This window comes from Hyperolius riggenbachi, chromosome 1 (genome assembly GCF_040937935.1).
Source record: "Hyperolius riggenbachi isolate aHypRig1 chromosome 1, aHypRig1.pri, whole genome shotgun sequence".
Lineage (NCBI taxonomy): Eukaryota > Metazoa > Chordata > Amphibia > Anura > Hyperoliidae > Hyperolius > Hyperolius riggenbachi.
In genome coordinates this window covers 549,511,024-549,537,849 of record NC_090646.1, presented here as the reverse complement: position 1 = coordinate 549,537,849, position 26,826 = coordinate 549,511,024, and the positions used below count along the sequence as shown (strand labels likewise).

General features: G+C 44.4%; 1 protein-coding gene across 2 annotated transcripts in view; it reads right to left on the bottom strand.

Moving 5' to 3' along the window:
* MCC (MCC regulator of WNT signaling pathway) overlaps nt 1-26,826 on the bottom strand; it is a 476,123-nt gene that overhangs the window by 386,252 nt on the left and 63,045 nt on the right. The gene's annotated exons all lie outside the window — the stretch shown is intronic.

Sequence of the window (26,826 nt, the reverse complement as noted above, 5' to 3'; positions counted from 1 at the left end):
GGTCAGGACAGGCGGATAGCATGCTTAATCGTGTAACAAAGCCAAGGTCAACAGGGAATCAAGCAGGATACAGACAAGCCAAGATTTGAATTCTGGTGCAAATTTCATCCACGTGCATAAATTCAACAGTAATGCGCAGTGAGTGAGGCTTCACTAAGGCAATAAAACCAGGACCTGCCTCTCTCCTGTGCTCATGCATGGACAGGATGCCACCAAGGAACACGTGAGTTAGGACATGTATGGATCTCACAATGGGCGCATTGCCACCACGGTGCATTGGATTCCATCATAAGAACACTAACCAATGCAGTGGACACCACACACGTTACGCCCATGTTACAAATTAAGTGACGTGGTAACATGAATACACTGCGATATACCACCTGCACATTGCAATATATTCAGTGTGAGTTTAGCCTCTAGTGTAGTCTTGGCACTGAGCAGAACAGACTGGGACCTCATTCACTTTAAATTGCAGGTTTGCCAGAGATCTGCATGATTGCTGTTAGGAATGCAGGTTGCTCAACACCAGTTTCACATAGCTGCTTAATCCTATCCACTCTGCTTCATCCCATACTTTTCTACCACTGAGGGGCCATTAAAACCTGTGCAAAGTAGTTCTATTTGCTAGCTAAATGCCCATGTCGAGGTATACGATAAATAAAGCATGTTCTTTCCTATTAATAAACACATTAAGGTGTCCAAACCACAAACGATTATGTGCCAGCATACGTGAAAACCCAAGTAATGATGACACTACACGCTACAAGCATGATTTCCTTCTCACACACAGATGTGAATGGGCCCTGAGAGCTTTACTTACTACTTCCTAATTCTCATTTTTCTAAAGCTCATTAGCACTGGAGAAAGCAGCAACATAGCCCAGAATTAATTTAGCACACAGATTAATCTGCGCAGTTTGATGCTTACATATTGCTGCCTTTACTTCGAAGCAGAGCTCTGCTCGAGTCGCTCTCTTGATACAAAGGACTAACATCCAGAAACCTCTGTTTGTTTTACATAGACACCTTTTATTTAAAAAAAGGTTTAAGTAGACCAGACCTTTTGCACAGGACACAAAGAAAACAGAGAGAAATGTACCCTTGTGTGTTTTTAGAGAGAAGAGCCAGACTAATCCCCCCTCATCTTCAAGTAATCACAAGTGTAAATTTGATTTCTCCACTGTGTCAGCACATACAGGTCCTTCTCAAAAAATTAGCATATTGTGATAAAGTTCATTATTTTCTGAAATGTACTGATAAACGTTAGACTTTCATATATTTTAGATTCATTACATACAACTGAAGTAGTTCAAGCCTTATTGTTTTAATATTGATGATTTTGGCATACAGCTCATGAAAACCCAAAATCCCCATCTCAAAAAATTAGCATATTTCATCCGACCAATAAAAGAAAAGTGTTTTTAATACAAAAAAAGTCAACCTTCAAATAATTATGTTCAGTTATGCACTTAATACTTGGTCGGGAATCCTTTTGCAGAAATGACTGCTTCAATGCGACGTGGCTTGGAGGCAATCAGCCTGTGGCACGGCTCAGGTGTTATGGAGGCCCAGGATGCTTCGATAGCAGCCTTAAGCTCATCCAGAGTGTTGGGTCTTGTGTCTCAACTTTCTCTTCACAATATCCCACAGATTCTCTATGGGGTTCAGGTCAGGAGAGTTGGCAGGCCAATTGAGCACAGTAATACCATGGTCAGTAAACCATTTACCAGTGGTTTTGGCACTGTGAGCAGGTGCCAGGTCGTGCTGAAAAATGAAATCTTCATCTCCATGAAGCTTTTCAGCAGATGGAAGTATGAAGTGCTCCAAAATCTGATAGCTAGCTGCATTGACCCTGCCCTTGATAAAACCTGCAGCTGGCATGGCACCCCAGACCATCACTGACTGTGGGTACTTGACACTGGACTTCAGGCATTTTGGCATTTCCCTCTCTCCAGTCTACCTCCAGACTCTGGCACCTTGATTTCCAAATGACGTGCAAAAGTTGCTTTCATCCGAAAAAAGTACTTTGGACCACTAAGCAACAATCCAGTGCTGCTTCTCTGTAGCCCAGGTCAGGCGCTTCTGCCACTGTTTCTGGTTCAAAAGTGGCTTGACCTGGGGAATGTGGCACCTGTAGCCAATTTCCTGCACACGCCTGTACACGGTGGCTCTGGATGTTTCTACTCCAGACTCAGTCCACTGCTTCCGCAGGTCCCCCAAGGTCTGGAATCGGTCCTTCTCCACAATCTTCCTCAGGGTCCGGTCACCTCTTCTCGTTGTGCAGCATTTTCTGCCACACTTTTTCCTTCCCACAGACTTCCCACTGAGGTGCCTTGATACAGCACTCTGGGAACAGCCTATTCGTTCAGAAATTTCTTTCTGTGTCTTACCCTCTTGCTTGAGGGTGTCAATGATGGCCCTAATTTCCCCAAAGTGTGACATCACCGTCTGCCGAGCCACTTGTCACATCTTGGCTAGCTGTGACATGCAAAGGTCAGAGCTTTCAACATTCCATACCACTAATTCCCACAGGCAAAAATTGTATCTTGAGAACAACAAGTATCCTGTTTACACGTACAGATTTCAAAGCAATTCCACTTCCAGCCCACTGTTCAGACTAAGAGGTAGCCGACCACCTGTGTAGGCTTCAACCTGGTCGGGTAATTGTCTAAGTGTTTCCTTGCTAGTGGCTACATAGACAGTTCCTAATTACTGTCCAGGTTCCTTTGCCTATTGAATGTGACTGGTCTATTTAATGAAGACAATGGCCGTTCCCTTGCTCTGCCCTGAATGCAAATTTAATCTACATCTACATACAGACTCACATTAGCCGTTTCCTGGAGCCAGGTGACACCTTCCAAAAGTCAGACTAGCTTTTAGCAGACATACATATCTGAGGTAGTACCCAGTAGACAGAAAAATGAAAGAAAGATGTTCCTGTATTATCCTTAACATTATCAGCATCATAACTAGCTGCTATATTCCTGACACCATTTTCAGGCGATTTTCCGGCGATCGCGTTTAGTGCTATAGAAGCGATAGACACAAAAAAAACAAAAACAAAAATCGCCAAGTGTGAATGGCGATTTTTTCAGATTTTGATGATGACAATCCTGCTTTAAGACCTCTGAATCACAGTTGGTGCATGGACGCTAAATGGAAGTCTTTATTGCTGCAAATCAAGGAAATCTTATTTCTGGACACAAATGGCTATTATCTACATACAGGTGAGATAATGAGGAAGTCTATGCAAAGCCCACAGAAACCACTAAACTAGAAACTAAGAACATTACATCTAGACAGGGAAAATTGGACCTGAATTCTTGCACAGGACAAAAAAAAAAAAAAAAGAGAAATGCACCCTGTATGCAGAGTACAGGGTGTGGAGTATAGCCATTCTAATTAACCCTCATCTGTGACTAATCACAACTAATTTGATCTCTGTTGCATCAGCTGGCTACCTCGGCAGAGCAGCCAATTTGTAAACACAGAATGTTAAAGAGAAACTTCAGCCTAAACAAACATACTGTTATTAAGTTACATTAGCTATGTTAATTAAAATAGATCAGTAATATTATCTCTTATCCACCCTGTTTTAAGAATAGGCAAATGTTTGTGATTTCATGAGGGCAGTCATCTTTTTGGTTCAAAGAAGGTGACAGGGAGTATGAGACACAGTTCCAACTGTCCTGATCACCCCCCCCCCCCCCCCCCCCAGTTTTTAGGCAACGAGAACATCATCATCAGCAGTCCCAACATGCTTTGCACAGCATGAAGGGAAAAATGCCTCAGCAGTTTTCTTTGATGGGGTGGAGCTTAGCTTCTGTACAGCTAAAATGAGGCTTTGATAAGAAAATCAAGTTCTGATGCTGTGAAACTGTTAAAGAAACACCAAGCCTTTTCAGTGCTGTTGAGTAGATTTTTAGTCTGGAGGTTCACTTTAACCCTATGTCTGCTTTCATGAAAGCAGGAAGTAGACACACTGCATATTTACTGCAGGATTTGTACAAGCTGTAGCAAAGAAATGTTTTTCTTTAAAGGTAATAATGCTGCTGCTTATCTTTTAGAGCAGAGAGGAATTTTTAAGAAAGTAAAAAAAAAACATAGTATGGCTCTATTGCAACAGACCACAGAATGCTTTGCATTTACCGGACAACGTGCGTGTTTGCAGTGGCAGTGAAGCATACGTTTCAATGTACTGTATGCTTCACATTTCAAACAAAAGATACAGCTTTCACCGGGAGATCGTATCGCAGCGTTAATAGTGTAAAAGTAGCAAAAAAATTGTGGAAGACATTGCCGCATTCTGATAAACTTTTCCACAATGTAGTAGATATCACTTTAAAACCTGAGCTGCGCCAGCCATACCCCCCCCCCCCCCCCCCCTTTGCACTCCGCCCTCAAACTTCTATGTAAATGAGGCTTAGAGTGCCGTCATTCAAAAAGATACCTAAAGGGATTGTTTGACCCAACAGAGATTACAAATTCATTCCTGGGAATATGCCAAGTAAGCTTTTTTTAATACAAAAGTTTGCAAACACCTAAAATCTCTTCACAGTTGATGACGTAGATGAAAAAGCATTGCCCCCGAGCGACACGGCACACAGAGCAGCACTATCTGCTCCTAATTATTATGCTTGTTATTTTAAATATTAAAAGAGTTACATAATCCTTTTCCATAGGGGAACATTCATTCATTCTGGAATCTCCTGTGGAGCGTAGATAGTCTACAGAAAAATTCTTCCACATTGCCAAAATCTTCAATAGCTACAAAAATATTTTCTCTGCAGAAGCTTGTCAAATATAGAAGAGTAAGTCATTTTTCAGGAGTGTAAGAGCCGCAGTCTACCAGGATTTCTTTTGCTTTTGTGCCCAGTGGGGTTTTTTCCCTTCCAAGGTTGTCACAGACAACACATATGGTGAGTCCCACAATTTTGCAGCCAGCACTGATAAACCAGTCCAGGAAAACGCCCCAAAAGGGAATCTCCTTTTACCCCTCCCAGTGACAAATGCCAAAGGTGGATTTTTCATCTCTAGCTTCCAAATTCGTCCCTGGGATAAGAGATTAGGGCAATCTCCTCAATAGGTATACAGCCATTGGCCCCGATTCACTAAGAGATTCACTGGAGATAATAAAGCAAGTAAAAACTTATCACCACATATTCATCGGCATTTTCAGTGTTAATTTTGCGACAAAGTGATGGCAAACAGAGTGTGCGTTACATTACGCATCGGGCAGGGGAGTGGCGCAAGCAATGGGAGCGGTTTCGCTGGGGTTGAGTAGATCCACCCGACAGATCGCTCATAGGTTGGGGCTCGCTGGCTGTTGTACACACAGCTGATTGTCAGTTTAGGCGGTCATTATTGGCTGCCTCAGCCGACTTAAGTCAGGGGCGTGTACGAGGCTTTAACTACAAGGCTCCCGTGGTGGAATTTCAATTGTAAAAACTAAGAGCAGACAAAAGATCAGTGGCAAGCAGCACTAGTCACACATTTATAAAGCATGACTGAATAAAAGTGAATGTGGTTAGTGAAAACATGGGCATGGTGATAAATGTTGAACTGCTGTCAGTGTGTTGCACCTGTAAGGAGAGCTCCCCTTACAGTGATGGTTAGCGAGGTGCCCCAGTATAAGGTTACATTGGTGGTAAGTGAGGCTCCCATTAATACCCTTATTCCACTGGTGGGCAGCAGAGATGGTAAATGAGAAGCTAACATGAAAGCTTAAAGAGGAGAGGTCAGCCACAGTATCTCAGGAAAAAAAAACACAAATATATAAGTAGATAAATACTTGCTTTACTTACATAACAGATGTATTGCACTGCCCACGTTATGATTCCTACAAATTTTATAAAGGAAAAATAGAGAATCCTATTCTAGACAGTTTCCATATTTACTGTGGCTATTTTGAAGACAATTGTGATGTAATATCCGCCCTTAGTCTCCTCTGCTTGATTTGCCCGCCCTTAACTATAGAAAGTGTATTGTTTCAGCCTGAGAAATTTTGGCCAATCAGGCTGCATTAGTTAAGTCTGAGGGGAAGTTGAGAAGCGAAAAAGGACAACCCAGCATGCCCTGCAACGTCTCTCTTGTGTACCAAATAAGTCAGGTAAACTGGGGAATTATAATTTATCAACAAGAAAAGTAATAGTGATTTTAACTTTTGGCTTGCCTGATAAGCATCCTTATTAATTGTTTACCAGAAAAAAAAGAATTCATTTTTAATTTTATGCCTGACAGTTACTCTTTAACCTTCCTGGCGATACGTTCGGGGTAAGCCTCGCAGGAAATTTTCTCAGGCCCTGCTGGGCCGATCTGCGTAATTATTTTTTTGCTGAACGCAGCTAGCACTTTGCTAGCTGCGTCAGCATACCGATCGCCGCCGCCCCGCGCCGATTCGCCGCCGTACAGCACCCCCCCCCCCAGACCCCTGCGCTGCCTGGCCCATCAGCACCGGGCAGCGCTAAGGGGTGGATCGGGTCTCCCTTAGACGTCACGACGATCCCGCCCCGTCGCCATGGCGACGGGTGAAGGCCTCCAGGAAATCCCGTTCTTTGAACGGGATTTCCTGATCGCCTATCGCCGGAGGCGATCGGCGGGGCTGGGGGGATGCCGCTGAGCAGCGGCTATCATGTAGCGAGCCCTAGGCTCGCTACATTATTTAAAAAAAAAAAAAAAAAAAAAAAAAAAAAAAAAATCAAAAAACCGGCTGCGCTGCCCCCTGGCGGGTTTTAATAGACTGTCAGGAGGGTTAATGCAAATTGTACTTATCTTGGAAATGGGTCATTCACTATTAACCAGAAGGACATTTGATTGTAACATTCTTAAAGTGAACCTAAAGTCAAGTAAAAAAAACCTCCTGGCCGCAATAGCAGCATGGGGGGCGATATACAGGCTGGGAACGCGAACAATCACTCGCGTTCCCATGCCTGTCGGCAAGTGACGGCCAAACCGGAAGTGTTCGCCGGCGGGTCCTGGACCATCGGAGCGGGGCTGCGAGGGCACCGATCGTCTGCAGGGGGCTGAGGGAAGCCCCAGGTGAGTTAATCTCATTTTTTTTACTTGACTTTAGGTTCACTTTAAGGGAATCTGAAGTGAATATACACTTATGATATAATGATTTGTATGTGTAGTACAGGTAATAAAAAGCACAGATCTTTACAACTTTCAAAGACCCAGAGAGCTCTGTCTTCTGAAGCTTATTATTATCTCAAGTGCCTGTCACTGAATTTGTTTTTTCAGCAAGGAAAGCTAAAACGTTCACTAGCCTGCTCTGTGAAATAATTTAGAATGCTGAGTGTAATGTGTAAACTGCAAGTATTAAAGAATGAAGCAATGTTGTAAAAAAAAAAAAAAAAAAAAAAGTTCCTGCAAATAAAAATGAGAATATTTTCTTTGCTACTAATTTTCTAGTAATTATCCGTACTACACAACCAATTCATTATATCTTAATTTTTTTCGCTTCGGTGTCACTTTAAAGAGACTCTGAAGTTTCGTTTTTTTTAACTGCTTTTCTCATATAATCCTCTTCAGCATGAATGCCCCACTTGAATCGCCGCATTCCCGCAGCAGATGGGTGATTTATTAGTGAGAAATAGCCCTGCTAAGCTACCGGGCTCGCAGGGCTTTACTACCTCGAAGAGGCAGAGCTTTAGGCTGTAGCTCTGCCTCCTCCACAATCAATCTCTGCCTCTCCCCGCCCCTCTCAGTTTTCTTTCACTGAGAGGGGTGGGAGGAGGCGGAGATCTGCGGAAATTGATTGCGGAGAGGCAGAGCTACAGCACAAAGGTCTGCCTGCCAAGGGCAGCATAATCTGCGACCTGCAAAGTTGTGGAACTTTGCAGGTCTATTTCGATGGCCCGTTTCAACTTATGCGCAAACTGCCGCGATTCCGCAGAGTTTCCCCGCAGGAAAATTGCGTGGGGAAACTCTGCCATAGGGTAATATGGTGCCGCTGGCCGAATCGCTTGCGGTAGCGATTAGGCCGGAGCCCCGCGCAGAATTCACTCGGGAGGCAGCGAATCCCATAGCCGTGCATCTCGCAGACGTGCGCCGCACAAGTGGAAACGAGCCCTTACTAATAAATGACTCATTTGCCATGGGGATGCAGCGATTCCACTTGGGCATTAATGCTAAAGAGGATTTTATGACAAAGTAAGCAATAAAAAAAAAAAAAAAAAAAAAAAAAAAAAAAAATTAAGCTCCATACAATCTGTATAAAAGCAAGGATTATTAGCATCTGATGAACCACGTCTAGTGGTCAGTGAGGCCTCCTTTAACCACTTCCCGACCGCCTAACGCACAGAGGCGGCCGGGAAGTGGAGCCCTGAAGGACCGGCTCACCCACAGAGGCGGCGGTCCTTCTAAGGGCATGGGCGGAGCGATCGCGTCATCCGTGACGCGATCCTCCGCCGGCGCCTGTCACCGCTCGCTCGCCGCAACATCCCGCCGGCTATACGGAAGCGCCGGCGGGATGTTAACCTCGCGATCGCCGCATACAAAGTGTATAATACACTTTGTAATGTTTACAAAGTGTATTATACAGGCTGCCTCCTGCCCTGGTGGTCCCAGTGCTCGAGGGACCACCAGGGCAGGCTGCAGCCACCCTAGTCTGCACCCAAGCACACTGATTTCTCCCCCCCCTGCCCCAGATCGCCCACAGCACCCATCAGCCCCCCCCCTGCCCACCCCCCAGACCCCTGTTTGCACCCAATCACCCACCTAATCAGCCATCAATCACTCCCTGTCACTATCTGTCAACGCTATTTTTTTTTTATCCCCCCCCTGCTCCCTGCCCCCTCCTGATCACCCCCCACCCCTCAGATTCTCCCCAGACCCCCCCCCCCCAGACCACCCCCCCCTGTTTACTGTATGCATCTATCCCCCTGATCACCCGTCAATCACCCGTCAATCACCCCCTGTCACTGCCACCCATCAATCAGCCCCTAACCTGCCCCTTGCGGGCAATCTGATCACCCCCCCACACCAATAGATCGCCCACAGATCCGACATCAGATCACCTCCCAAATCCATTGTTTACATCTATTCTCTCCTCTAAACACCCACTAATTACCCATCAATCACCCATCAATCACCCCCTATCACCACCTGTCACTTTTACCTATCAGATCAGACCCTAATCTGCCCCTTGCGGGCACCCAATCACCCGCCCACACGCTCAGATTGCCCTCTGACCCCCCCTTATCAATTCACCAGTGCATTAATTACATCTGTTCTTCCCTGTAATAACCCACTGATCACCTGTCAATCACCTGCCAATCACCTATCACCCATCAATCACCCCCTGTCACTGCCACCCATTAATCAGCCCCTAACCTGCCCCTTGCGGGCAATCTGATCACCCACCCACACCATTAGATCGCCCGCAAACCCGCCATCAGATTACCTCCCAAATGTATCGTTTACATCTGTTATCTTCTCTAAACACCCACTAATTACCCATCAATCACCCATCAATCACCCCCTATCACAACCTGTCACTGTTACCTATCAGATCAGACCCTAATCTGCCCCTTGCGGGCACCCAATCACCCGCCCACACGCTCAGATTGCCCTCAGACCCCCCCTTATCAATTCGCCAGTGCAATATTTACATCTGTCCTTCCCTGTAATAACCCACTGATCACCTGTCAATCACCTGCCAATCACCTATCACCCATCAATCACCCCCTGTCACTGCCACCCAACAATCAGCCCCTAACCTGCCCCTTGCGGGCAAACTGATCACCCACCCACACCAATAGATCGCCTGCAGATCCGACATCAGATCACCACCCAAGCGCAGTGTTTCCATCTATTCTCTCCTCTAAACACCCACTAATTACCCATCAATCACCCATCAATCACCCCCTATCACCACCTGTCACTGTTACCCATCAGATCAGACCCTAATCTGCCCCTTGCGGGCACCCAATCGCCCGCCTACACGCTCAGAGTGCCCTCAGACCCCCCCTTATCAATTCGCCAGTGCAATATTTACATCTGTTCTCCCCTGTAATAACCCACTGATTACCTGTCAATCACCTATCAATCACCCATCAATCACCCCCTGTCACTGCCACCCATCAATCACCCCCTGTCACTGCCACCCATCAATCACCCGCTGTCACTGCCACCCATCAATCAGCCCCTAACCTGCCCCTTGCGGGCAAACTGATCACCCACCCACACCAATAGATCGCCCGCAGATCCGACATCAGATCACCACCCAAGCGCAGTGTTTCCATCTATTCTCTACCCTAAACACCCACTAATTACCCATCAATCACCCCCTGTCACTGCTACCTATCAGATTAGACCCCTATCTGCCCCTAGGGCACTCAATCACCCGCCCACACCCTCAGAATGCCCTCAGACCCCAGCCCTGATCACCTCGCCAGTGCATTGCTTGCATCTATTCCCTCCTCTAATCACACCTTGAGACACCCATCAATCACCTCCTGTCACCCCCTAGCACACCTACCCATCAGATCAGGCCCCAATTTGCCCCGTGTGGGCTCCTGATCACTCGGCCAAACCCTCAGACCCCCTTCCGATCACCTCCCCAGTGCATTGATTGCATCTATTTTACCCTCTAACCACCCCCTGAGACACCCATCAATCACCTTGTGTCACCCCCCTAGCACTCCTATCCATCAGATCAGGCCCAATACAACCTGTCATCTAAAAGGCCACCCTGCTTATGACCGGTTCCACAAAATTCGCCCCCTCATAGACCACCTGTCATCAAAATTTGCAGATGCTTATACCCCTGAACAGTCATTTTGAGACATTTGGTTTCCAGACTACTCACGGTTTTGGGCCTGTAAAATGCCAGGGCGGTATAGGAACCCCACAAGTGACCCCATTTTAGAAAAAAAGACACCCCAAGGTATTCTGTTAGGTGTATGATGAGTTCATAGAAGATTTTATTTTTTGTCAAAAGTTAGCGGAAATTAATTTTTATTGGTTTTTTTTCACAAAGTGTCATTTTTCACTAACTCGTGACAAAAAATAAAATCTTCTATGAACTCGCCATACACCTAACGGAATACCTTGGGGTGTCTTCTTTCTAAAATGGGGTCACTTGTGGGGTTCCTATACTGCCCTGGCATTTTAGGGGCCCTAAACCGCGAGGAGTAGTCTAGAAAACAAATGCTTCAAAATGACCTGTGAATAGGACGTTTGGCCCCTTCACGCACTTAGGCTGCAAAAAAGTGTCACACATGTGGTACCGCCGTACTCAGGAAAAGTAGTATAATGTGTTTTGGGGTGTATTTTTACACATACCCATGCTGGGTGGGAGAAATTTCTATGTAAATGGACAATTGTGTGTAAAAAAATCAAACAATTTTCATTTACAGAGATATTTCTCCCACTTAGCATAGGTATGTGTAAAAATACACCCCAAAACGCATTATACTACTTCTCCTGAGTACGGCGGTACCACATGTGTGGCACTTTTTTACACCCTAAGTACGCTAAGGGGCCCAAAGTCCAATGAGTACCTTTAGGATTTCACAGGTCATTTTGCGACATTTGGTTTCAAGACTACTCCTCACGGTTTAGGGCCCCTAAAATGCCAGGGCAGTATAGGAACCCCACAAATGACCCCATTCTAGAAAGAAGACACCCAAAGGTATTCCGTACGGAGTATGGTGAGTTCATAGAAGATTTTATTTTTTGTCACAAGTTAGCGGAAAATGACACTTTGTGAAAAAAAAACAATTAAAATCAATTTCCGCTAACTTGTGACAAAAAAATAAAAACTTCTATTAACTCACCATACTCCTAACGGAATACCTTGGGGTGTCTTCTTTCTAAAATGGGGTCATTAGTGGGGTTCCTATACTGCCCTGGCATTTTGGGGCCCTAAACCGTGAGGAGTAGTCTTGAAACAAAAATGACCTGTGAAATCCTAAAGGTACTCATTGGACTTTGGGCCCCTTAGTGCAGTTAGGGTGCAAAAAAGTGCCACACATGTGGTATCGCCGTACTCGGGAGAAGTAGTACAATGTGTTTTGGGGTGTATTTTTACACATACCCATGCTGGGTGGGAGAAATACCTCTGTAAATGACAATCTTTTGATTTTTTTTACACACAATTGTCCATTTACAGAGGTATTTCTCCCACCCAGCATGGGTATGTGTAAAAATACACCCCAAAACACATTGTACTACTTCTCCCGAGTATGGCGATACCACATGTGTGGCACTTTTTTGCACCCTAACTGCGCTAAAGGGCCCAAAGTCCAATGAGTACCTTTAGGATTTCACAGGTCATTTTGAGAAATTTCGTTTCAAGACTACTCCTCACGGTTTAGGGCCCCTAAAATGCCAGTGCAGTATAGGAACCCCACAAATGACCCCATTTTAGAAAGAAGACACCCCAAGGTATGCCGTTAGGAGTATGGTGAGTTCATAGAAGATTTTATTTTTTGTCAAAAGTTAGCGGAAATTGATTTTAATTGTGTTTTTTCACAAAGTGTCATTTTCCGCTAACTTTTGACAAAAAATAAAATCTTCTATGAACTCACCATACTCCTAACGGAATACCTTGGGGTGTCTTCTTTCTAAAATGGGGTCATTTGTGGGGTTCCTATACTGCCCTGGCATTTTAGGGGCCCTAAACCGTGAGGAGTAGTCTTGAAACGAAATTTCTCAAAATGACCTGTGAAATCCTAAAGGTACTCATTGGACTTTGGGCCCTTTAGCGCAGTTAGGGTGCAAAAAAGTGCCACACATGTGGTATCGCCGTACTCAGGAGAAGTAGTATAATGTGTTTTGTGGTGTATTTTTACACATACCCATGCTGAGTGGGAGAAATATCTCTGTAAATGGACAATTGTGTGTAAAAAAAATTAACAAATTGTCATTTACAGAGATATTTCTCCCACCCAGCATGGGTATGTGTAAAAATAAACCCCAAAACACATTATACTACTTCTCCTGAGTACGGCAATACCACATGTGTGGCACTTTTTTTGCAGCCTAACTGCGCTAAGGGGTCCAAAGTCCAATGAGCACCTTTAGGCTTTACAGGGGTGCTTACAATTTAGCACCCCCCAAAATGTCAGGACAGTAAACACACCCCACAAATGATCCCATTTTGGAAAGTAGACCCTTCAAGGTATTCAGAGAGGGGCATAGTGAGTCCGTGGCAGATTTCATTTTTTTTTGTCGCAAGTTAGAAGAAATGGAAACTTTTTTTATTTTTATTTTTTTCTCCTCACAAAGTGTCATTTTCCGCTTACTTGTGACAAAAAATAATATCTTCTATGAACTCACTATGCCTCTCAGTGAATACTTTGGGATGTCTTCTTTCCAAAATGGGGTCATTTGGGGGGTATTTATACTATCCTGGAATTCTAGCCCCTCATGAAACATGACAGGTGGTCAGAAAAGTCAAAGATGCTTGAAAATGGGAAAATTCACTTTTTGCACCATAGTTTGTAAACGCTATAACTTTTACCCAAACCAATAAATATACACTGAATGGGTTTTTTTTTAATCAAAAACATGTTTGTCCACATTTTTCGCGCTGCATGTATACAGAAATTTTACTTTATTTGAAAAATGTCAGCACAGAAAGTTAAAAAAATCATTTTTTTGCCAAAATTCATGTCTTTTTTGATGAATATAATAAAAAGTAAAAATCGCAGGAGCAATCAAATAGCACCAAAAGAAAGCTTTATTAGTGACAAGAAAAGGAGCCAAAATTCATTTAGGTGGTAGGTTGTATGAGCGAGCAATAAACCGTGAAAGCTGCAGTGGTCTGAATGGAAAAAAAGTGGCCGGTCCTTAAGGGGTAGAAAGCCCTAGGTCCTCAAGTGGTTAAGTCCCCATTACACAAAACTCAACAATCAAAGAAGTAAATGCAAAAGTTCTGGGTTCACATCTCAAGCAGGAGGCTATCTGCACAGGTTCTTACATTTTTTTTTTCCACATGGTTGAGGGGCGTCCCTCCAAGTGCTCTGGTTTCCTTCCTCTTCCCCAAAACATAATAGTAACTCCAGGCAAAAAAAGCAGAAATAGATAAAAAGGTACTTAGTAGAGGGTAGACTCGATCCAGCGCTGGGACCCTCAAAATATATTAAACGAGGGCTTGTCAAACAGATTTGTGCAGCCACATTGTAGTCTGTGAATGAGCGCAGGGGCAAGGCAGCCCATGCCTGCGCAGTAACAGGGAACCGCTCGTGCACAGCTTTTTCCTCCATGCTTGAACAGCTGTGTGCTACTGCACAGGCATGGGGCACCTTGCTGCGCAGTGCCGCCATGCTCTCTCACAGATGGGAGTGTATCAGCAAACTTTTAGGGCTCGTTCAGCCTATACGCGCTGCCGTGCGCATTTTGGCAGCACGCATAGTGTGCGACACGAAAGAACGGTAGAAGGGCATAGACAGCCCTTCTACGGTTCCCATCATATGCGCTGTGCAGCAGCGCGATTGCGCCACCGCACTGCTGCATGCATTTTTGGGAATCGCAGCTCAGATCCCATTCATTGTAATGAATGGGATCTGCAGCGCATAGTAGCGCAGATGGCATGCGATCGGACGCGTTGCGTTCCGATCGCACAGCCATCTGCGCTAAATGATGTTAACGAGGCCTAAGAGGGTTCCACAAGTATCTAAATTGACAGGTTTGCTTTAACTGGTTTCCCTTCAAATAGCTGACTCTAGACTGTGGTTGGTAAGATCGTAAAGCCCCTCTGGGGGACGTTTAGTAACATGTACTCAGTAACAGTCCTATGGAACATGAAAGCCATCCATGGGCACCTTTCCCCGGTCACTGATCATAGACTGATTTACAGAGGAGGTTAGGTTCCTGGGTGGGGTATGCAGTGGGCTCCACACCATGCTGACCACCAGAAGTTTATATCTAGTTCATTATATGCTCATATAGATCAATTATTCTAAACTTGTTTATGCATTGTTTATATATATATTCTAGGATGAAAACTGCCATAAATCTATATTGTATTGTAACTTTAACCAATGATTTGTAATACCAGTATATAACATTTTTTTAAGTTTACAATTCAAAACCTTGGATAACTAGAAAAAAAAAAAAAAGGATCTGCATGCTTGTTTAGGGTCTATGGTTTTTAGGGACTAAGTACAGTATTAAGCAGTGGATCAGCAGGACAGCCAGGTAATGTGCATAGTTTAACCACTTCCAGCCCCCTGCGCTGACGGGTTAAAAGGGGCGGCAAACATGCACTTGAGTGCATGAACACTTCAGCAAAATGGAAGTTTATACAATGTACCATTTACTCTAATAAGTGCAAAAATAGGACATTTTAAACGTCCATTTTGCATTAAATGGTTAAAAAGGAAATAAATATGTCAGCCTTCATTTTTTTTATCATCAGATGGGACCTTACAATCGAATTGTACAGAAAACTGCATAGTGTGTGACAAAAATCTGTGTAAAACAATTCTATGGTCGATTGAAACAGAAAATGTATTTATTTATTTTATGTATTTATAAAATGCCAACATATTACGCAGTGCTGAAATGTAATCAATCCGAAAGTTGTTTTTTACGATCTTATCTGAAGAGAGAATGCCCTAACTTATATGAACAATCAATTAATTTCCGATTACAATATGTAAAAAGTGCATCAAAAGATTGCATCTGATTGAAAAAAAATTGTATGGTTAATGGGCACCAAAACAAATTAAACGTAAAAGCAAATAAATTAAATCAACTCAAATGTCAAGTGAAAGTCTGATAGGCTCACAGCTGATGTTTTGCCGCATCATCTGTGCAAGTTTCAGGCATTCAAGCGGTCTAAGCAGCTTATTGTAAGATTTCATGGTGTTTAGACACAAATGACCCTATGAAATACCAGTGCCTATGCGAGACTCCTTCAGCCAGTGACTCACCCACACCAAACCACAGTCTACACATTTTGGTCACAACTACAGCTCATTTATAGCCCATGCCTGTGTCATTATTGCTAGAAAAAAAAAGGAACCTGGCGTCTGATTGCTTCACAAGCAGCTGAAGAGGATGCAGATACAGGATGACAACAAACTAACCGAGGTTCCCTTTGATTTCTAATACAGTAATTAATCTCCTGTGATCCTGGTGACTAAAAAAACAAAAACAAAAAAAAAAAACTCATATACACAGTAAAAAAGTAATCACACCGGAAAAGCTTTGCTAAGCAGTCCACTGAAAACCACAAAAGGAGGCACTGGTAAACAGCTCTCCACACAGCATAACGGTAGTACAGAAGGGCCCTTCAGCTGTAAATTAGCTTCAGAACATATGCATCTCTGTTAAAAAGGTTCTCTCATAAATTTACTCCACTTAATCCTCACAAATGCTTATTAAATCAAATTCGTACTCGCTATCCCATATTCTTTAGCAGGGGCAAATGAGTCATATGGACACAATTTTCACAAGACTGTGTGCTGCTAAGACTATTAACCACTTAAGGACCTAGGGCTTTACCCCCCTTAAAGGGAAGGTTCAGGGAGGGGGGTTAAAAAATAGAAATCCATTTCCACTTACCTGGGGCTTCCTCCAGCCCGTGGCAGGCAGGAGGTGCCCTCGCCGCCGCTCCGCAGGCTCCCGCTGGTCTCCGGTGCCCGACCCGACCTGGCCAGGCCGGCTGCCAGGTCGGGCTCTTCTGCGCTCCAATGCCCGGCACTTCTGCATCCCACGCCGGCGCGCTGACGTTATCGTACGTGCGCCGGGCTGTACTGCGCATGCGCAAAACTACTGCGCATGCGCTGTACAGCCCGGCGGACGTCCGATGACGTCAGCGCGCCGGCGTGGGACACAGAAGTGCCGGGCATTGGAGCGCAGAAGAGCCCGACCTGGCAGCCGGCCTGGCCAGGTCGGGTCGGGCACCGGAGACCAGCGGGAGCCTGCGGAGCGGCGGCGAGGGCACCTCCTGCCTGCCACGGGCTGGAGGAAGCCCCAGGTAAGTGGAAATGGATTTCTATTTTTTTACTCCCCTCCCTGAACCTTCCCTTTAAGGACCGGCCACTTTTTTTCCATTCAGACCACTGCAGCTTTCACGGTTTATTGCTCGCTCATACAGCCTACCACCTAAATGAATTTTGGCTCCTTTTCTTGTCACTAATAAAGCTTTCTTTTGGTGCTATTTGATTGCTCCTGCGATTTTTACTTTTTATTATATTCATCAAAAAAAGACATGAATTTTGGCAAAAAAAGGATTTTTTTAACTTTCTGTGCTGACATTTTTCAAATAAAGTAAAATTTCTGTATACATGCAGCGCGAAAAATGTGGACAAACATGTTTTTGTTAAAAAAAAAAAAAACACATTCAGTGTATATTTATTGGTTTGGGTAAAAGTTATAGCGTTTACAAACTATGGTGCAAAAAGTGAATTTTCCCATTTTCAAGCATCTATGACTTTTCTGACCACCTGACATGTTTCATGAGGGGCTAGAATTCCAGGATAGTATAAATACCCCCCAAATGACCCCATTTTAGAAAGAAGACATCCCAAAGTATTCACTGAGAGGCATAGTGAGTTCATAGAAGATATTAATTTTTCTCACAAGTAAGCGGAAAATGACACTTTGTGACAAAAAAAAAAAAAAAAGTTTCCATTTCTTCTAACTTGCGACAAAAAAAAAAAAAAATCTGCCACGGACTCACCATGCCCCTCTCTGAATACATTGAAGTGTCTACTTTCCAAAATGGGACATTTGTGGGGTGTGTTTACTGTCCTCGCATTTTGGGGGGTGCTAATTTGTAAGCACCCCTGTAAAGCCTAAAGGTGCTCATTGGACTTTGGGCCCCTTAGCGCAGTTGGGCTGCAAAAAAGTGCCACACATGTGGTATTGCCGTACTCAGGAGAAGTAGTATAATGTGTTTTGGGGTGTATTTTTACACATACCGATGCTGGGAAGATTTTATTTTTTGTCACAAGTTAGCGGAAAATGACACTTTGTTAAAAAAAAACAATAAAAATCAATTTCCGCTAACTTGTGACAAAAAATAAAATCTTCTATGAACTCACCATACTACTAAGAGAATACCTTGGGGTGTCTTCTTTCTAAAATGGAGTCATTTGTGGGGTTCATATACTGTCCTGGCATTTTAGGGGCCCTAAACCGTGAGGAGTAGTCTTGAAACAAAATTTCTCAAAATGACCTGTGAAATCCTAAAGGTACTCATTGGACTTTGGGCCCCTTAGCGCAGTTAGGGTGCAAAAAAGTGCCACACGTGGTATTGCCGTACTCGGGAGAAGTAGTACAATGTGTTTTGGGGTGTATTTTTACACATACCCATGCTGGGTGGGAGAAATAACTCTGTAAATGGACAATTGTGTGTAAAAAAATCAAAAGATTCTCATTTACAGAGGTATTTCTCCCACCCAGCATGGGTATGTGTAAAAATACACCGCAAAACACATTGTACTACTTCTCCCGAGTACGGCGATACCACGTGTGGCACTTTTTTGCACCCTAACTGCACTAAGGGGCCCAAAGTCCAATGAGTACCTTTAGGATTTCACAGGTCATTTTTGTTTCAGGACTACTCCTTACGGTTTAGGGCCCCTAAAATGCCAGGGCAGTATAGGAACCCCACTAATGACCACATTTTAGAAAGAAGACACCCCAAGGTATTCCGTTAGGAGTATGGTGAGTTCATAGAAGTTTTTATTTTTTTGTCACAAGTTAGCGGAAATTGATTTTAATTGTTTTTTTTTCACAAAGTGTCATTTTCCGCTAACTTGTGACAAAAAATAAAATCTTCTATGAACTCACCATACTCCGTACGGAATACCTTTGGGTGTCTTCTTTCTAGAATGGGGTCATTTGTGGGGTTCCTATACTGCCCTGGCATTTTAGAGGCCCTAAACCGTGAGGAGTAGTCTTGAAACCAAATGTCGCAAAATGACCTGTGAAATCCTAAAGGTACTCATTGGACTTTGGGCCCCTTAGCGTACTTAGGGTGTAAAAAAGTGCCACACATGTGGTACCGCCGTACTCAGGAGAAGTAGTATAATGTGTTTTGGGGTGTATTTTTACACATACCCATGCTAAGTGGGAGAAATATCTCTGTAAATGACAATTGTTTGATTTTTTTACACACAATTGTCCATTTACATAGAAATTTCTCCCACCCAGCATGGGTATGTGTAAAAATACACCCCAAAACACATTATACTACTTTTCCTGAGTACGGCGGTACCACATGTGACACTTTTTTGCAGCCTAGGTGCGCTAAGGGGCCCAACGTCCTATTCACAGGTCATTTTGAGGCATTTGTTTTCTAGACTACTCCTCGCGGTTTCAGGGCCCCTAAAATGCCAGGGCAGTATAGGAACGCCACAAGTGACCCCATTTTAGAAAGAAGACACCACAAGGTATTCCGTTAGGTGTATGGCGAGTTCATAGAAGATTTTATTTTTTGTCACAAGTTAGTGAAAAATGACACTTTGTGAAAAAAAAAACAATAAAAATCAATTTCCGCTAACTTTTGACAAAAAAATAAAATCTTCTATGAACTCGTCATACACCTAACAGAATACCTTGGGGTGTCTTTTTTTCTAAAATGGGGTCACTTGTGGGGTTCCTATACCATAGCAAAGAAATGAACAGCGCTACTTAAAAACAGATGAGTGCTTACCTGCAAAAAAGTGCACACCCCACTCATGGGATTCAAATACACAATGAGCATACACATGACCTGTCTACCACTTGGAGGATGTTAGTTTCACTAACAATTTGCAATTTGTTAGGTACTTGTCCCTCCCACTGTCGAAGAAGTCTTTCCTCCATGGGAGGGGACCTAACACTAACTAAATTCTACCTATGCATATGCATAGCCTGGGCGCGCTACCAGTAAAATTGAGAATTGCGCAAAAAAGTTTTCCTTTGGTGTATATGCAGAGCCTCTGTTTGGGTTCAAGGTGCGTTTGCAGTTTCTGGGGGGGCTCAGCGCATCTCTGAGCTGAGGCCATTCAGAGGCGGCCTGGTGATGCGCTGATCCCACTTTTTTTGCGCGGGTTCCTATACCGCCCTGGCATTTTACGGGCCCAAAACCGTGAGTAGTCTGGAAACCAAATGTCTCAAAATGACTGTTCAGGGGTATAAGCATCTGCAAATTTTGATGACAGGTGGTCTATGAGGGGGCGAATTTTGTGGAACCGGTCATAAGCAGGGTGGCCTTTTAGATGACAGGTTGTATTGGGCCTGATCTGATGGATAGGAGTGCTAGGGGGGTGACAGGAGGTGATTGATGGGTGTCTCAGGGGGTGGTTAGAGGGGAAAATAGATGCAATCGATGCACTGGCGAGGTGATCAGGGCTGGGGTCTGAGGGCATTCTGAGGGTGTGGGCGGGTGATTGAGTGCCCTAGGGGCAGATAGGGGGTCTAATCTGATAGGTAGCAGTGACAGGGGGTGATTGATGGGTAATTAGTGGGTGTTTAGGGTAGAGAACAGATGTAAACACTGCACTTGGGAGGTGATCGGACGTCGGATCTGCGGGCGATCTATTGGTGTGGGTGGGTGATCAGATTGCCCGCAAGGGGCAGGTTAGGGGCTAATTGATGGGTGGCAGTGACAGCGGGTGATTGATGGGCGGCAGTGACAGGGGGTGATTGATGGGTGGCAGTGACAGGGGGTGATTGATGGGTGATTGATAGGTGATTGACAGGTAATCAGTGGGTTATTACAGGGGAGAACAGATGTAAATATTGCACTGGCGAATTGATAAGGGGGGGTCTGAGGGCAATCTGAGCGTGTAGGCGGGTGATTGGGTGCCCGCAAGGGGCAGATTAGGGTCTGATCTGATGGGTAACAGTGACAGGTGGTGATAGGGGGTGATTGATGGGTGATTGAGGGGTAATTAGTGGGTGTTTAGAGGAGAGAATAGATGTAAACACTGCACTTGGGTGGTGATCTGATGTCGGATCTGCGGGCGATCTATTGGTGTGGGTGGGTGATCAGATTGCCCGCAAGGGGCAGGTTAGGGGCTGATTGATGGGTGGCAGTGACAGGGGGTGATTGATGGGTGATTGATGGGTGATTGACAGGTGATCAGGGAGGATAGATGCATACAGTACATGGGGGGGGGGTCTGGGGAGAATATGAGGGGTGGGGGGGGTGATCAGGAGGAAGCAGAGGGCGGGGGGGATAAAAAAAAAATAGCGTTGACAGATAGTGACAGGGAGTGATTGATGGGTGATTAGGGGAGTGATTGGGTGCAAACAGTGGTCTGGGGGGTGGGCAGGGGGGGGGGTCTGATGGGTGCCGTGGGCGATCTGGGGCAGGGGGGGGGGGGGGAAATCAGTGTGCTTGGTGCAGACTAGGGTGGCTGCAGCCTGCCCTGGTGGTCCCTCGGACACTGGGACCACCAGGGCAGGAGGCAGCCTATATAATACACTTTGTAAACATTACAAAGTGTATTATACACTTTGTATGCGGCGATCGTCGGGTTAAGATCCCGCCGGCGCTTCCGTATGGCCGGCGGGATGTTGCGGCGGGTGAGCGGCGCCAGGCGGAGGATCGCGTCACTGATGATGCGATCGCTCCGCCCATGCCCCTACAAGGACCGCCGCCATTTGTCAATACGGCGGTCCTTGCGGGGTCCACTTCCCGGCCTTATTAGCATTTTTTATTAGTTATGCCTTATTAGCATTTTTTCTTAAAAAATATCCATTGAAATGTATAGAAGGGTGGCAACGAGATTTGGGTGATATGACTGGGGAGGAATGGGAGGATATACTTCAGACCGTACCTTTAATCTCTACCAATGCTACACAAAAATTATCCCAACTTTCTATAATTCATAGGAGCTGCTTAACTCCCAAAAAAATTACACAGTATGGGCTTGAGGGAAGATCCCTTATGTGCTAGATGCATGAGAGACCATGGGGACCTTCTGCACATGTTATGGAAAAGTCCAAAATTGCATAGGTACTGGGGGGAGGTATTTGACACGTTAGACACCGTCACTTGCTCTGCCATTACGAGAACAACTAAAACCTGTGTTTTTGGTTTATTATCTGGTCTGAATATGGCAGAACATATGCAATTAATGGTACAAAGGGCGTTCCAAGCTAGAAAATTAATACTTCTGATATGGAAACAATCACTCCCTCCCAAGGTTAGTGATTGGTTATTACATATGAATAATTATCTGAAAATTGAAAAAATAATATATGCTCACAGAGGTATCCCTCAGAAATTTGAGAAAATATGGGCTCCATGGTTAGATACCCCTGGTCTTGCTGATTATGATCTTGTAAAAGATAGAATATTTGGAAATTTACATTCAATCTGAGATCTATATATTATGTGACGATCATTATATTATTGTTAACAATACCTCTCATCTTCCACAGTGATAATTGATGCTGAAGCTATATACTTTGTTGCATTTAATAATTGAGGTCAGACTGTTTTACAGACTGTTGGAAAAGTTAGGAGGCGCACTGCTACACTGCATATCTGTCATATGTTCCTTTTCTTTCTTGAATAAACACTGATTTAAAAAAAAAATAAAAAATGAAATTCGTATCTGTATTTATAATTCTTCACCAACGGAAACTGGGGAAAAAGGGGGTTATCAATCTTACTTCAGAGAACTCTCCAGGATACAAAGCACAAGATTATGGTAACAATGATTTGCCTAAATAGGACGTTTTCTCCATTAACAAAAGGAAACGTGTCAAGTAGTTAAAGGGATGCCCTTCTGTGGCACCAGACGTGACAAATGACCTGTCTCTGGCCTCTGCTGCGGGCCATGAGAAACTCAGTCACTGCCCAGATAAAACGGGCAGTCATTTTTCATGCTTCTGCACTAGTGCTAGTAAGTCTAACCGTTCAGGTGACCGTCTTTTAGAGGGGCATACAAGGCCTGTACATACGCTAGAGAAAACCCGGCCAATAACGATCACATAGCTACCAACTGTCCCTCTTTTGGAGGGACAGTCCCTCTTTGGGAATCCTGTCTCTCTTTCTCCCCATCTGTCCCTCTTTCAGGACTGATGTACATATCCGTGTAAATACATGTTTTTGTTTTATGAAAAATGTGTTTGGCTGTAAACTTTATTCCCCTCCTTTAACTTGATATCAATGTGAAAAATTTGCAGCACTCAAACAGTCACCTACTCCTAGAAGTCAAGTAGAATCACAGGGGGGAGATTTATCGCATTACCAACAGTTTTTTCTTCTTAATCTGTTCTAACCAGCAGGGAGAACAGTTCTGCATTATAATAAGAACCTTCTTAAATCCTAGGTAATAGTGGCAATTTAGCATTAATTTCTAGAGCTGCACTACAGTTAGGAAAAGTGCAAATCCATCCCTAAACTGGTGCAGATTAAGAAGTGCTTGATAGCAGTTCTACAGATGTAGAACTGCATGCTAGACATGATTGCAGAGTCTAGGTTAGACATGATCTGTGATGTGCTCCTCCCCCCTGCTGAATTCCTCCTCAGAGCCTGCTGCTATCAATACAGCAGGTATGCTGGTTACCTCAGCAAAGGCAATTCCCCTCACACACTGCACTGTCCAAGAGACCTTTCTAGCTCCTCCTATTCTACAACAGTTTTAGAAGGAATCTGCACTATATAATGATTTCTTAAAGCGAACCTCCAGACTAAAAATTGACTCAGCAGCACTGGAAAGGCCTGGTGTTTAACTGTTTCACAGCATCAGAACTTTTTTTCTCTTATACAAGCCTCATTTCTTGCTGCACAGAAAAAAAATCTGCCCGGGCATTTTTCCCCTAATGCTGTGCAAAGCATGATGGGATTTCTGATGTTGTTCTCGTTCTGCTGTTTTGGTGCAATTTATTTATTTATTTTTTTACATTTTGAATTTGACATTTGAAGCCTAGTGTATGCAGCTGGGAGGGGTGATCAGGCCACAGGACAGTTGGAACTGTGTCTCCTGCTCCCTGTCACCTCCTTTCAACCAAAAAGATGGCTGCCCCCATGACAAAGATGGCAGCCCCCATGAATCACAAACATTTGCTTGTTCTTTTAAAACGGGGTGGGTAAGATATATTACCTATCTATTCTAATTAATATAACTAATGTAACTTAATGACAGTATGTTTGTTTAGGCTGAAGTTCCCCTTTAAGATGCCTGAGACAGTTCTGCATGGATTCTCTTGATAAATCTGGCCCATAATTCCTTTTCCACAACCAGGGAAAAAAATGATGATAATACTCTTCTTTAAATTAATGATCCTCCAAAGAAAAACAAACACAACATAGTGTAATACCGCCAGGATAATTTACATGCACCGCCTATGTTATTCTTCCACATTTCACCACCCAATAGAGATTGCGCTCACCGACTTCTGTGGCCGGTTAAATGACAGATCAAACAAACCTAAACAGCAATCCTTCTCCCAATCCAGCAACATCCGGAGGTATATAACCTCAGGGAACAAACAGAATCACAGACCAGCTCACTTCGCTTATTATCCAAGTTTTGTCTTCCCAGGAGACACTTCTTACTCCCAAACACTCATCCGCTCATAAGCTTCAAACACCTTAAAACTACAAAACTCATAGGGTAATAACGTTTTATTAAAATAAAAAAAAAACGTAGTGCACTCACATTTCCTGAATTCAAATGCGCAGATCATAAATCCAGAAGGCCGTCTGAGCGTCTCCTTGCTACCACACCTGCTACCAGTTTTGTCAATGCTAACTCATCAGGGGCTACACTACCCAGTGGCTGGATAGAGTACTAGTTAAGGGCTCTGCCTTTGACATGGGAGACCAGGGTTCGAATCCTGGCTAGGGTCAGTACCTATTCAGTAAGGAGTTCAAGGCAAGACTCCCCAACACTGCAGGGTGGCCTCTTGGAGTGCGCCTCAGTGGAGAAAAGCGCTACACAAATGTTCAGATTATTATTATTACTTTAAATGATATATGTCTTATTCTAAAATGTTCATAAGAAGGAACGTGAACCATGTGAGAAAGGACCAGTGTGGTTTGAATAGTAAATCATCATATCTGTCTTATGATATCTTTATGGTATGCGTGACTAAGGGGGTGTTAGGAATGTGTTTAGGGGATGTAGCAGGGGAATAGCAAAAGTGTCCCTCTTTATCTCAAAAAGTTGGAAGGTATGTAATCGGTTGGGGTCGGCGGCTACACCGCTCACGTTCACTCTCCCATCTCCAGGTGCATTCTGCGCAGGTGCAGTAGCTGCCGACCTTGTCAGGTTGGCACCTGCTACAGAGGGGACCCCGGGCTGGGAGCAGAGCTGCGGTGAGGGACACATAAGCTTCCAGGGGCTGGAGGAAGCCCCAGATAAGTAAATCTGTTTTGTTATTTTTATAATCAATTTCCTTGATATTTCTTTTAACCTCCCTGGCGGTAAGCCCGTGCTGAGCACGGGCTATGCCGCCGGGAGGCACCGCTCAGGCCCCGCTGGGCCGATTTGCATAATTTTTTTTTTTGCTGCACGCAGCTAGCACTTTGCTAGCTGCGTGCAGTGCCCGATCGCCGACGCTACCCGCCGATCCGCCGCTATACGAGTCGCCGCAGCCGCCCCCCCCCAGACCCCGTGCGCTGCCTGGCCAATCAGTGCCAGGCAGCGCTGTGGGGTGGATCGGAGTCCCCTTTGATGTCACGACGTCGGTGACGTCATCCCGCCCCGTCGCCATGGCGACGGGGGAAGCCCTCCAGGAGATCCCGTTCTTTGAACGGGATCTCTTGATCTCCGATCGCCGGCGGCGAACGGAGGGGCTGGGGGGATGCCGCTGAGCAGCGGCTATCATGTAGCGAGACCTCGTCTCGCTACATGAAGAAAAAAAAACATTTGCTGTCCCCTGGCGGATTTTGACAAACTGCCAGGAGGGTTAAGTAATACAAATTTGCTATCACATACACACACAAAAATTGGGAGACTGCACTAAGGTTTTTCAAGATATTGTAAGTTACTGCCTATAAATGACCTCTTGCAATGGAGCCCAAACAGATCACAATATCTCTCTCTGATTATTGCTGAAGTAAGAGTGACACCATTCATCAGACAAGGGTTAAAAGTCTATATTTATCCGGAGACACATCTAAAAAAGCTGCACACACAAGGAGTCAAGCTATTCCATAAAGCAAATGATTTGGCTGAAAAGATCTGGATGAGTCTGTTTCAGTCAATGATGGAGCAAATAAAAGCCAGTGCTGGCCATTACCAGCCATACAGGATTCCCACAACAAGCATGTGGAATGAAAGATGAACCTTGTACAGGTTTTATGATTCCTACACAAAGGAGTATAAGTCTTTGACATCACAGTAATGGTAGAATGGGGGCAATTTCAAAAGCAATACTTTATAGGAGACCAGAAGTCAAGATTGCATTATACAGCAGAGCAAACAGCAGCGATGTGTAACGCAGATCAGTGCAGTTTACAAAGCCGAATCAGTAAAAGATGATCTGTGAGCAGTTGCTATGGGTCATTGCACATGGAATATTACTATGCGACTTATTAAACAGTGCTGTATGTTAAGCCGGGCATCTGGATGAAAAAGGAAGCACACTGCTTCACACTTAGAAATATATGAAAGGGGGTCCAAGTAAACACAATTATAAATATTAAAGTCATTTCCACACACAACCTGTACGATTTACCAGCCATTGTACAGCTTCATACCTCGAATTTATGTACATACAGAAACACTGGCACTGTGAATGCTTCCTAACAGAAAACACTAGATGGAAGTGTCAGTATCAGGTCTATCAAATTATACATAGCACTGTTCTCTAGATCATCCAGAGGCTTCACTGATACTTCTTGAGCCAGGCACTAGCCTCATGCTTTGCTTTTTTAATAGGAGGGCTTTTTGGTTCCTTTTATTCCCCT